Source organism: Neofelis nebulosa, chromosome 6 (genome assembly GCF_028018385.1).
Source record: "Neofelis nebulosa isolate mNeoNeb1 chromosome 6, mNeoNeb1.pri, whole genome shotgun sequence".
NCBI classification, from domain to species: domain Eukaryota; kingdom Metazoa; phylum Chordata; class Mammalia; order Carnivora; family Felidae; genus Neofelis; species Neofelis nebulosa.
In genome coordinates this window covers 50,928,436-50,937,637 of record NC_080787.1, presented here as the reverse complement: position 1 = coordinate 50,937,637, position 9,202 = coordinate 50,928,436, and the positions used below count along the sequence as shown (strand labels likewise).

The 9,202-nt window shown below is 34.9% G+C and overlaps 1 pseudogene; it reads right to left on the bottom strand.

Annotated features, from left to right (window-relative positions):
* Positions 1-7,053: 7,053 nt before the first annotated feature.
* On the bottom strand, positions 7,054-8,583 carry LOC131513444 (serine/threonine-protein kinase Chk1-like; annotated as a pseudogene).
* Positions 8,584-9,202: the final 619 nt, after the last annotated feature.

The following is a 9,202-nucleotide window of genomic DNA, read 5'->3' as shown; positions in this document are numbered from 1 at the left end:
AAAGACCCCAAATAGCCAAAGCAATCTTGAAAAAGAAAAACAAAGCAGGAGGCATCACAATCCCAGACTTCAAGCTCTTCTACAAAGCTGTAATCATCAAGACAGTATGGTACTGGCACAAAAACAGACAGATCAATGGAACAGAATAGAGAACCCAGAAATGGACCCACAAATGTATGGCCAACTAATCTTTGACAAAGCAGGAAAGAATATCCAATTGGAATAAAGACAGTCTCTTCAGCAAGTGCTGCTGGGAAACTGGACAGTGACATGCAGAAGAATGAACCTCAACCACTTTCTTATGCCACTCACAAAAATAAACTCAAAATGGATGAAGGACCTAAATGTAAGACAAGAAGCCATCAAAATCCTCGAGGAGAAAGCAAGCAAAAACTTTTTTGATCTTGGTTGCAGCAACTTCTTACTCAACACATCTCCGGAAGCAAGGGAAACAAAAGCAAAAATGAACTATTGGGACCTCATCAAAATTAAAAGCTTCTGCACAGTGAAAGAAACAATCAACAAAACTAAAAGGCAATGGATAAAATGGGAGAAGATATTTTCAAACAACATATCCGATATCCAAAATCTATAAAGAACTTATCAAACTCAACACCCAAAAAGCAAATAATCCGATGAAATGGGCAAAAGACATGAGTAGACATTTCTCCAAAGAAGACATCCAGACGGCCAATGGACACATGAAAAAATGCTCAACATCACAACTCAGGCAACAACAAATGTTGGTGAGGATGCGGAGAAAGAGGATCTCTTTTGCATTGTTGGTGGGAATGCAAGCTGGTGCAGCCACTCTCGAAAACAGTCTGGAGGTTCCTCAAAACATTAAAAATAAAACTACCTTACGACCCAGGAATTGCACTACTAGGTATTTATCCAAGGGATACAGGTATGCTGTTTTGAAGGGACACGTGCATCCCAATATTTATAGCAGCACTATCAACAGTAACCAAAGTATGTAAAGAGCCCAAATATCCATCGATGGATGAATGGATAAAGAAGATGTGGTGTATATATGTACAATGAAGTATTACTTGGCAATCAAAAAAATGAAATCTTTCCATTTGCAACTACGTGGATGCTAAGCAAAATTAGTCACTCAGAGAAAGACAAACATCATATGACTTCACTCATATGAGGACTTTAAGACACAGAACAGATGAACATAAGGGAAAGGAAACAAAAATAATATCAAAACAGGGAGGGGGACAAAACAGAAGAAACTGTTAAATATGGAGAACAAACAGAGGGTTACTGGAGGGGTTGTGGGAGGGTGGATGGGCTAAATGGGTAAGGGGCATTAAGGAATCTACTCCTGAAATCACTGTTGCACTATATGCTAACTAATTTGGTTGTAAATTTAAAAAATAAAAATAAATTTTAAAATTTTGAGCTTTGCACTAATAAAATTTATCTAATAAGTTGAATCTTCTGAATGTGTGTATTTTAAGGCAAAGAAGCAGGTAGTTTGAAAATTTTTTTTGGTTATGATGAAATAACTCATTATTTTATTTTAGAATAAAAAATATGCTTAAAGCCAATTATTTTAAGTTTTTGAAATAGCTTTAGAAAAACAACTCCTATGTTATTAATAAGTTAAAAATAACTTGTTATTGTGAATTTAAACTCTCTAGCTTTTAATGTATTTCAATAAAATTTTAATTGATGTGTTCCTTTTTGCAGCATTTTTTAAAAATATAAGTTTCAGAATACAATTTTCTTGTTACATAGGATAACAGCATCTACAGTTTGGACTGTTCAGGGAAAATGAAACAAAATCTAAGTACCACATCAATCCTTTTTTAGAAATATTTTAGGGGCGCCTGGGTGGCGCAGTCGGTTAAGCGTCCGACTTCAGCCAGGTCACGATCTCGCGGTCTGTGAGTTCGAGCCCCGCGTCAGGCTCTGGGCTGATGGCTCGGAGTCTGGAGCCTGCTTCCGATTCTGTGTCTCCCTCTCTCTCTGCCCCTCCCCCGTTCATGCTCCGTCTCTCTCTGTCCCAAAAATAAATAAAAAACGTTGAAAAAAAATTTTTTTAAAAAAAAAGAAATATTTTAAACTGGTGATGATTTATCTTATTTATTTAGTATTTACAATGTCTTTATTTATAATGTCTTATTAATCTCATTGTAATTAAAGTTGCTATCTTAGCCCTCACATCAAGAATTTGTCTTATTAAGTGCTTTCCTCTATTGATGATTAAAACAAAAACAAAAACAGATCTGTAGGAATTCAGTGTGTGTGAGTTCTAAAAAAATTATCTGTTTGATATTTGGACAACTTGGCCATTTAATTTGGGGCATATTTGTGTGTGTCCTTTGTATGTTCTATTAAAAAAATTAGATTATAAAAACAAAATGCGAAATAGTAAACTTTACCTAATATTTATGTAATAGAATTATGTTAGAAGATAGATGAATAGATGGAGGAACAATAGGATAATATACAAAATAGTAAGAATATCCTTTAAAATCTATGTATTGGCTAATCTGTGCATGATGTAACCATGTGAATTACTTCAAACTAATTCTGCACTCTATACAAAGCTACATTGCATTGCACAGCCCCTACTTAACCTTTTAGAGTGATCCTAAGTGCTCTTGGACCTTTTTTAGAGTGCAAAAATAATAGTTTGCTGCTAGTATCAAAAGGAAATTTACTAATTCATAAATGTTTTTAAAATATTATTTAAAGGGGGATTGCTTTATTTTTAATTCATAAAAATCAGTGACTAAAGTAGTTTGCATGACTAGGTTATTGGTCAGGTCAGCACCAAAAACTCTGCATAACATAGTGGAATAGATAGATAGATAGATAGATAGATAGAGGTAGATATATAGATATATTTTTTAATGTTTATTTATTTATTTTGAGAGATAGAGAGATGGAGGGGGAGGGACAGAATGAGAGGGAGAAAGAATCCCAAGGAGGCTTGATGCTGCCAGCACGAGCCTGACACGAGGCTCCCTCTCAAGCAAGAACCATGGGATCATGACCTGAACCGAAATCATGAGTCGAATGCTTAACCAAACGAATCACCCAGGTACCCCTATATATTATATATTATATATTATATATTATATATTATATATTATACATTATATACTATATACTATATATTACATATTATATATATGAATATTACACATATATTATATATTTATATAAATCATATTTATATATTTGTATAATATATAAATATTAAATATATATTATATATCATATATATATCTATATATATATCTTTAAGATACTCACCCTCATTTAAACTTAGGAACAAGCAAATTAACACCAAACAGATATTACATATCAATAACCTGGCAAAAATTAGGCATAGTATCAAATGTAGGTGAAAGTCTGAAATGCTAGAAACACATATTTTGCTGCTATGAAAATTCTTATACTTTAATAGATCATTCAAAACTGTTTTTTTCCAGCAATTTCATTCTCTTTTCATATAGCAGCATAAACTGGTACAATCATTTTAGAAAACAGTTTACCATTATTCTACTAAAGTTGAAGATTGGCATACCCTAAAACCCAGCCATTTCATTCATAGGTATGTACCCTAGACTAAAGGACCTAGAGAAGTTCATGGACATATACATAATGTTCTTAGCAAGAGTATTAATAATAGCATCAAATTGTAAATAATCCAAACATCCATTAGCAGTAGAGTGAATACATAATTAGTGGTATGTTCACAAAATAGCATCCTATACTGTAATTGTATGAATATAAAGAAAAAGCAACACATAAAAATTATATACAGCATAACTTAATTTATATGAATTTCCAAAACAGGCAAAACTAAACTGTATCATTTAAATATGCATAAATATCTGAGAAAACTAAAGAAAACCAAGGAGAGGATTGTTATGAAAGTAAATTTTATGATTACTTCTGAATGAAGGGGATAGGTTACGACTGGGAAGGGGTACAAGGGAAGGCTTGTGAGGGTCCAGAAATGAACTTTCTTCAATTGAGTTTGGTTGAACAGTTGTTAACTTTACATCTGCTTGTTAAACTGTGCATGTTTTATATATTTATATTTATCTTGATAATCACACCAACCACATTCCACACTACACACACACACACACACACACGCAGCATATGTTGATCTTGCCATAAAAATTTTAGCTGTTATCTTTGAATAATAATTCCTTTCCCCCATTTTTACACTTTACAAAATTTCACTGAAAAGCAAATATTACTTTTAATAATGGGAGTAAATATCTTCTCCCAATAACATAATGAACCCTGCAGAAAAATTCTGGCAGCTTATGTTTAGTGAATTTCTTTTGTGCAACACAGTATACTATACTCTTCACACACCTTAACTCATTTAAGATTAAAAACAACCCTACAATGTAGTTATTAACAGTCTTTTTACAGAGGCAGGTGTCAATGTGCACATAATTATTAATGTGAGAGCTAATCTGCCCAAGTCTGACTGGAACTTTCCCCAGCATTCTATACAAATTCCAATAACGGAGAAAGTTTGTTAACTATCCATCTATTCACCTTCCCCTTATGATATTTTGTAAAATTTTCTTCATCTGATATTTAATTCATTCATTTATTCAATAAATATTTATTTAGTACCTATTACATTCCAGGTACAAGATATATATGAAGGGGCAGGGAGGGGGAAGGAGCAGGGAATTTTGTTTTTAAAAGATACACAAGGGCACCTGGGTGGCTCAGTCAGTGAAGCATCCGACTTAGGCTCAGGTCATGATCTTGTGGTCTGTGAGTGCAAGCTCCCCGTCCTGCTCTGTGATGACAGCTCAGAGCCTGGAGCTTGTTTCAGATTCTGTGTCTCCCTCTCTCTCTGCCCCTCCCCCGCTTGTGCTCTGTCTCTCTTGCTCTCAAAAATAAATAAAACATTAAAAAAATGAATGAAAATAAAAAAAAATTAAAAAGATACACAAAAATGAAAAGAAATGGCAAAGTCTAAGCTTACGTTTTAGTGGGGGAGACAGACAAATAATTTCAGATACTAATCAGTTCCATGAAGAAAAATAAACAATTGGACAGTGATTGGGGATAGTAGAAACATTTGGGCTGAGTTTTGAATGCTAAATAAGCCATGCAAACTAATGGAAGGGGTTCCAGACAGTGGCAGTTATAAACATCAAAGCCCTGAAAGGAGAATGAGCCTTCGTACATTCAATGAATAGAAGTAGAAGTAGAAGTCTATTCTATCTGTAGTACGGTGAGCAAAGAGGACAGAAGGTATATCTTGCAGAGCCAGGTCAGTCCAAGAAAAGAATTTAGAGTTCATTTTTGATACAATGGGAAGTTACTGGAGGTTTTTAAGCAAGGGAATGTCACAGTACAATTTATCTTAAAAACAAACAACAAAAAAAAAACAACTTAGGACCTATGTCAAGAAACAACTTTGAGGGAGAGAGGGTTGAGTTGAGAAACAGCAAAAGTAGAGGTGGGAAGACATTAGTTTTTAGTAAGAAATCTAGGGAGGAGATGAAGAAGCTTAAACTAGAGTGGTAGCAATCAAAATGGACAGAAGTGTTCAGCTTCCTGGTATTTTCGGCAGATGGATAAGATCAACTGAGTGTATATTTCATTAAACAACTCTTCATTGCATGCTGTAATACATCAGGCCCCATTCTAAGTGCTGGGGACATAGAACTGAACAGGACAGGTAGGATCCCTGAACTCAAGGAGCTTATCTATTACATATTGCAATGGGGGAAACAGACTTTACTAGGTAAATAAAAATATCTTATAATGTCAGCTAATAAGTGTTATGAAAAATAAAGGCAAGAGTGATAGAAGTGGGGTAACATTTTAGATAAATCAAGGAAAGACTTTACATAGCATGTGACACTTAAGCAAAGACTCCAAGTGAAGCACAAGCCACACAAATTTTGGGAGTAAAGGACTCTAGAGGACGGAACAGAAAAAAAAAGATCTTGAGGTGGGAATGCCAAAGAGGATTCTTGGGGTTTTGGCTCAAGGAACTGGAGAACTGAATATAAAGTTTACTGGGATGGAAGGAACTAGGGAGGAACAGGTTGGAGGACAGGAACCAAAAGTTAGTTTTTGAGAATTTATTGACTCAATTCTTAGGAGCCTGTATTGGTACAAATTTATTTCTCCTATGGGTATACTGCAGTAATACAATTTACCAGTATACACTAAGTGATAAACTCTAACCATAAAATTTCGTATGTTCTTAGCTTCAGACCAAGATGATTAATTTTATAAATTACAAAGAAAAAAGAATACAGGCCTCAATCTAATACATTAAAAAAATAAATTTTATCACAAGAACAAAGTCTTAGTAAATCTGATAGCAAACGAACTAGGAATCAGATCCTTTTCTATCATGGTTTCTTACTTCTCCCTCTTTTATTCCCTACCACCTAGAAGCTTGGTCACCAGTAAGTCCACAGAGTTAGCTATTCATTTTTGAAATAGAATTTATTTGTGTAATAAAGAATTAAAATATGGCTGTGAATGTAGAAAATAATATAGAATAAAATTTAAAATGTGCAATAGTAATTTTAGAGTAAAGGTAGTTAAGCACAGTTAAGCACTAGAGTTTTACGCTCAACTTCTACTTGAAAGATCAATCGTTATTTTATATATTATTAACTATAATGGAAAAAAATGTACTTACTTGCAATTTTAATTAGCAGTTATAATTCAAAACAGGTTTATTTATATACTGTGTCAGGCCCTTGCAAAAACAAGTACAAATCTTGAAGATACATTTTTTGAAGTTGGCTTCACATAATAGACTGATATATCTACTTTCCAAAAGTCATAAAAATTGCTTTTCTTACTAATCTACCCATATAATTAAATCAACATGGAGGAAATATGTATTTTCTGTATGAAACCAAAATGATGGTTGATTTTTGTTCATTAAATTTTTCATTACATTGGTATAAAAGCTGGTAAGCTCATGTATTCCCCAGAGCTTGGTTTCCATCACATGGGTCTTCAGATACCAAACACAAAATGAAGAAACATCTAATGAATTCTATCCATCCCTCCCCAAAAGCTTTACTTACAATGAAGATATAGGTATTGTTTATATGAAGAACATACAAAAAGAATTGGAAAATGTTTGGCTAGAAGGAAGATAACTCTTCAGAGACTACTGTTTGCAGTTTGCAGAACAAGATAATTTTCTCTAGGAAGAATAATGTCAATACAGCAGCGCTATATTCACCAGGAATCCAATGGATCTCTCATGTGGCAGGAAACCAGGCCTTCTGGCTGCTCACAACATCATTCAGCTTCCCTTTACTCTTCAGGAAGTGTCTCTTAAATGCCAATCCATCACCCTTAGAAAGCTGAAAGTCAACCAAGAACTTCTCAACCATTTGTACCAAATTCACTTTGAAAATCAGTTTATTGTTTCTCCTATCAGTTGATACAGTAACCTGACTCATACAACTCTTTTTCTACTGATAGTCTAACTTCTCACAAGTTTCTTTCAGGGGGTCTTGGGGGATCCTGGGGTGCCAAGTAACTATTTAGAAGCATACGATCAGAACATGTGGATGGGGAAAAACTGATCTCTTGTACCAGTTTATCAATATTATGAAGGGCCAGTGTCCCATAAGAAAAGACCTGTCCGTGATTCTTGCTGGGAGCTAGAGTACTTCATATTTTCTTCACTAGAAGCACTGCTTACCACAGAGAAGTCCAAACTGGATTGAATGTGTTTAGAAAATCCACTAGGAGACTTATGTACACCATCTGAAGTGACTCAGGGCCTTTTTACCCATTTCTTGAGTGGTTTGTTGTACCATCTATCTTTTTTGATGTCTGGGGTAGTAATTCTTACTGATGGATTCTCAACTAGGACTTTATGCAGCCAGGCTGGATAAACAGAATCAATTTTTTCCAAGAGTTGAGGTGTGTATTTTTCTTTCTTTCCAATCAGACTATTCCTGACAACCATCACTGGGCTGGTCCCATGGCAACATTGCCATAAGTACTATTCCATAGGACCAAACATCAATGAGTTCTACATGAAATCCTTTTCTCTTTAGAAGTTCTGGAGCAATGTAAGGTAAACACATCTTGTTCGATAAACACTCATGATCATTGTGCCAAAACACTGTTGCCATGCCAAAGTCAGAGATTTTGAGGTAATCCCTTTCATCCAAAAGGATATTTTCTGGCTTAATATCCCTGTGAGTTATCCCAATACCATGCAAATAAACCACCCTGCCATGATTTCATGGAAGAACCTCTGAGCATCTTCTTCAGGCATGCAGATGTCTGGCTCTATGCTGTCAAAAAGTTCTCTACCACTACAGTACTCCAATAATAGATACTGAATATTGCCTTCTCTCCTGTGACAGTAGAATTTCACTACACTCTCATAATTTAACACGCTATTGATACAGATCATTTTCTTAACATTTTCTAGACAGTCTATGACATGCTTCATGTCTACAATCCTGACTGCAACTACTCCTTTAATTCTTCTCTTCACAGCAAGTTGAACTTCTCCATAGACACCTTCTCCCAAGTCTGCACCAAGCCCCAGTCTTCCACAAAGGGCACTTCCATTACTTCATGGTGGACCATGCAGGCCATTCTTTGCCCGCCACCACAAGAATTCCAAATCTGGAATGTATATTCTAAGGTCAACAGAAAGGTAAAGTTAAGCTAAACTCCTCCACATTTTTCAAAAGTTTCTACTAGAGATATTAATGGATTATACCCATAATATGCATCAATTTTTATAGGATTTTTTTAATATCTCCAAAAGTTAATAATCGGTAATGAGATCTCTTCGCCCTAGAGTTCAATCAGCACTATGGGGAAAAGCAGTCATGCTAGCAGCAATTTAAGGACTTGCTAGAAAAATAGAGGATATTTGCATAAGGAAAACCAAGAAAACCTGCCCAAGAAAAGCAGGAAGATGTAAAGGTTTGTAAACACACATGAAAACTGGATTTTGTTAAGAAGACATTTCAGATTGACCTATAAGTGGGGTGATATATGCCATCAGGATTTTTAATTTTGGGAGAAAATATCCTCAGGGCTTGATCTCATTACATGAAGGAAAACAGGAGAGACAAAAAGCCCTTGTGATTTAGCTCAATGCAACATACACTGCAAGTTGTCCTTACAGAAAGATGCCAATACAGAACAGCATATTTCATCTTTTGGTCTTCAATACCTA